This window comes from Tiliqua scincoides, unplaced genomic scaffold (assembly GCF_035046505.1).
Source record: "Tiliqua scincoides isolate rTilSci1 unplaced genomic scaffold, rTilSci1.hap2 HAP2_SCAFFOLD_91, whole genome shotgun sequence".
Taxonomy (NCBI): Eukaryota; Metazoa; Chordata; class Lepidosauria; order Squamata; family Scincidae; genus Tiliqua; species Tiliqua scincoides.
In genome coordinates, this window is record NW_027101671.1 from 77,501 (window position 1) to 82,500 (window position 5,000).

Consider the following 5,000-nt stretch of genomic DNA (forward strand, 5'->3'; position numbering starts at 1 on the left):
CCCAGGATCCGCCCGACCTCCTGGAACCGCTTCTGGGGCACGCTCGTCACATTCGAGCCCCATCGGGACACCTTCCCCATATACCCGGGAGAACACGCCCGAGGCGGGTGTGCCGTCCGGACAACCGGGGTTCGGCCCCAGGATCCGCCCGACCTCCTGGAACCGCTTCTGGGGAACGCGCGTCAAATTCGACCCCATCGGGACTTCCGCGCCTATACTTACAATGGGTAGACCTGGGCTCCCGCCGCCTATGCTTAGAATGGGTAGACCTGGGCTCCTCGCGCCTATACTTACAATGGGTAGACCTGGGCTCCTGCCGCCTATACTTGCAATGGGTAGACCTGGGCTCCTTCCGCCTATACTTACAATGGGTAGACCTGGGCTCCCGCCTCCTATGCCTACAGTGGGTAGACCTGGGCTCCTCCCGCCTATGCTTAGAATGGGTAGACCTGGGCTCCCGCCGCCAATACTTACAATGGGTAGACCTGGGCTCCTCCCGCCTCCTATACTTACAAAGGGTAGACCTGGGCTCCTCGCGCCTATACTTAGAATGGGTTGACCGGGGCTCCTGCCGCCTATACTTACAATGGGTAGACCTGGGCTCCTCGCGCCTATACTTAGAATGGGTTGACCGGGGCTCCTGCCGCCTATACTTAGAATGGGTAGACCTGGGCTCCTGCCGCCTGTACTTAGAATGGGTAGACCTGGGCTCCTCGCGCCTATACTTAGAATGGGTAGACCTGGGCTCCTGCCGCCTATACTTACAATGGGTAGACCTGGGCTCCTTCCGCCTATACTTACAATGGGTAGACCTGGGCTCCCGCCTCCTATGCCTACAGTGGGTAGACCTGGGCTCCTCCCGCCTATGCTTAGAATGGGTAGACCTGGGCTCCCGCCTCCAATACTTACAATGGGTAGACCTGGGCTCCTCGCGCCTATACTTACAATGGGTAGACCTGGGCTCCCGCCGCCTATACTTACAATGGGTAGACCTGGGCTCCTCGCGCCAATGCTTAGAATGGGTAGACCTGGGCTCCCGCCTCCTATGCTTACAGTGGGTAGACCTGGGCTCCTCGCGCCTATGCTTAGAATGGGTAGACCTGGGCTCCTGCCGCCTATACTTAGAATGGGTAGACCTGGGCTCCTTCCGCCTATACTTACAATGGGTAGACCTGGGCTCCTGCCGCCTCTACTTAGAATGGGTAGACCTGGGCTTCCAGCGCCTATCCTTACAGTGGGTAGACCTGGGCTCCCGCCGCCAATACTTACAATGGGTAGACCTGGGCTCCTCGCGCCTATACTTAGAATGGGTTGACCGGGGCTCCTGCCGCCTATACTTAGAATGGGTAGACCTGGGCTCCTGCCGCCTATACTTACAATGGGTAGACCTGGGCTCCTCGCGCCTATACTTAGAATGGGTAGACCTGGGCTCCTGCCGCCTATACTTAAAATGGGTAGACCTGGGCTCCCGCCTCCTATGCCTACAGTGGGTAGACCTGGGCTCCTCCCGCCTATGCTTAGAATGGGTAGACCTGGGCTCCCGCCTCCAATACTTACAATGGGTAGACCTGGGCTCCTGCCGCCTATACTTACAATGGGTAGACCTGGGCTCCCGCCTGCTATGCTTACAGTGGGTAGACCTGGGCTCCTGCCGCCTGTGCTTAGAACGGGTAGACCTGGGCTCCTGCCGCCTATACTTGCAATGGGTAGACCTGGGCTCCCAGCGCCTATACTTAGAATGGGTAGACCTGGGCTCCTGCCGCCTATACTTGCAATGGGTAGACCTGGGCTCCCAGCGCCTATACTTACAGTGGGTAGACCTGGGCTCCCGACGCCTATACTTACAATGGGTAGACCTGGGCTGCTCGCGCCTCTACTTACAATGGGTAGACCTGGGCTCCTGCCGCCTATACTTGCAATGGGTAGACCTGGGCTCCCAGCGCCTATACTTACAGTGGGTAGACCTGGGCTCCCGCCGCCTATACTTACAGTGGGTGGACCTGGGCTCCTGCCGCCTATACTTACAATGGGTAGACCTGGGCTCCTGCCGCCTATGCTTAGAACGGGTAGACCTGGGCTCCTGCCGCCTATATTTACAATGGGTAGACCTGGGCTCCTGCCGCCTATATTTACAATGGGTAGACCTGGGCTCCCGCCGCCTATACTTACAATGGGTAGGCCTGGGCTCCCGCCGCCTATGCTTACAATGGGTAGACCTGGGCTCCTCGCGCCTCTACTTAGAATGGGTAGACCTGGGCTCCCGCCGCCTATGCTTAGAATGGGTAGACCTGGGCTCCTGCCGCCTATGCTCGGAATGGGAAGACCTGGGCTCCCTCCTCCTGTGCTTACAGTGGGTAGACCTGGGCTCCTGCCGCCTGTGCTTAGAACGGGTAGACCTGGGCTCCTGCCGCCTATGCTCAGAATGGGTAGACCTGGGCTCCCGCCTCCTATGCTTACTGTGGGTAGACCTGGGCTCCTCCCGCCTATGCTTTGAACGGGTAGACCTGGGCTCCTGCCGCCTGTGCTTAGAACGGGTAGACCTGGGCTCCTGCCGCCTATGCTCGGAATGGGTAGACCTGGGCTCCCGCCTCCTATGCTTACAGTGGGTAGACCTGGGCTCCTCCCGCCTATGCTTAGAATGGGTAGACCAGGGCTCCTCGCGCCTATACTTAGAATGGGTTGACCGGGGCTCCCGCCGCCTATACTTACAATGGGTTGACCTGGGCTTCCAGCGCCTATCTTTACAGTGGGTAGACCTGGGCTCCTGACACCTATGCTCAGAATGGGTAGGCCTGGGCTCCCGCCTCCTATGCTTACAGTGGGTAGACCTGGGCTCCTGCCGCCAATACTTACAATGGGTAGACCTGGGCTCCCGCCGCCTATGCTTAGAATGGGTAGACCTGGGCTCCTGCCGCCTATGCTCGGAATGGGAAGACCTGGGCTCCCTCCTCCTGTGCTTACAGTGGGTAGACCTGGGCTCCTGCCGCCTGTGCTTAGAACGGGTAGACCTGGGCTCCTGCCGCCTATGCTCAGAATGGGTAGACCTGGGCTCCCGCCTCCTATGCTTACTGTGGGTAGACCTGGGCTCCTCCCGCCTATGCTTTGAACGGGTAGACCTGGGCTCCTGCCGCCTGTGCTCAGAACGGGTAGACCTGGGCTCCTGCCGCCTATGCTCGGAATGGGTAGACCTGGGCTCCCGCCTCCTATGCTTACAGTGGGTAGACCTGGGCTCCTCCCGCCTATGCTTAGAATGGGTAGACCAGGGCTCCTCGCGCCTATACTTAGAATGGGTTGACCGGGGCTCCCGCCGCCTATACTTACAATGGGTTGACCTGGGCTTCCAGCGCCTATCTTTACAGTGGGTAGACCTGGGCTCCTGACACCTATGCTCAGAATGGGTAGGCCTGGGCTCCCGCCTCCTATGCTTACAGTGGGTAGACCTGGGCTCCTGCCGCCAATACTTACAATGGGTAGACCTGGGCTCCCGCCGCCTATGCTTAGAATGGGTAGACCTGGGCTCCTGCCGCCTATGCTCGGAATGGGAAGACCTGGGCTCCCGCCTCCTGTGCTTACAGTGGGTAGACCTGGGCTCCCGCCGCCTATACTGACAGTGGGTGGACCTGGGCTCCCGCCGCCTATATTTACAATGGGTAGACCTGGGCTCCTGCCGCCTATGCTTAGAACGGGTAGACCTGGGCTCCTGCCGCCTATATTTACAATGGGTAGACCTGGGCTCCTGCCGCCTATATTTACAATGGGTAGACCTGGGCTCCCGCCGCCTATACTTACAATGGGTAGGCCTGGGCTCCCGCCGCCTATGCTTACAATGGGTAGACCTGGGCTCCTCGCGCCTCTACTTAGAATGGGTAGACCTGGGCTCCCGCCGCCTATGCTTAGAATGGGTAGACCTGGGCTCCTGCCGCCTATGCTCGGAATGGGAAGACCTGGGCTCCCTCCTCCTGTGCTTACAGTGGGTAGACCTGGGCTCCTGCCGCCTGTGCTTAGAACGGGTAGACCTGGGCTCCTGCCGCCTATACTTAGAATGGGTTGACCTGGGCTACCGCCGCCTATACTTAGAATGGGTAGACCTGGGCTCCTGCCGCCTATATTTACAATGGGTGGACCTGGGCTCCCGCCGCCTATACTTACAATGGGTAGGCCTGGGCTCCCGCCGCCTATACTTAGAATGGGTTGACCTGGGCTCCTGCCGCCTATATTTACAATGGGTAGACCTGGGCTCCCGCCGCCTATACTTACAATGGGTAGACCTGGGCTCCTGCCGCCTATACTTAGAATGGGTTGACCTGGGCTACCGCCGCCTATACTTAGAATGGGTAGACCTGGGCTCCTTCCGCCTATACTTACAATGGGTAGACCTGGGCTCCTGCCGCCTCTACTTACAATGGGTAGACCTGGGCTTCCAGCGCCTATCCTTACAGTGGGTAGACCTGGGCTCCCGCCGCCTCTACTTACAATGGGTAGACCTGGGCTCCTCCCGCCTATACTTACAGAGGGTGGACCTGGGCGCCCTGAGGTGCGGGGGCCAGGTCCCTTAGCCAGCCCCGCCCTGCGGAATGCTGCACCCGGGCGGGGCCGGCTCTCTAACAGACGTCGGAACGCTGGGGCCTCTCTGCGTTCCGAGCGGTTGGCTGGGCACTCGGGGAGTCGGATGGCAGCTGCTCTTCTCCTGGATGGAGGAGCCGGCGCCCGTTTTTCGGCATGGAGGGAGCCGAGAGGCGTGGCGCGCGCCCCGGGGTTGCGTCCTGCCACTCTTCCAGCTGTTCCCGAAGGTCCTGCGGGCAGCAGCGTGGAGCGGCCAGGCGGCTAAGTTGGCAGACGCCTTTGAATGCGAGTAAGTGTGAAGTCCTGCACGTTGGGGCCTGGGCGAGTGGGTTCCGTGAGAAACGAGGTGTTGGGGGGCAGGGGCTGGTGGAGAGGAGGCTGAACTGTGGCCTGATGCAGTGGGGCTGCTGTGGCTGACCCAGGCAGGCAGGCAGGCA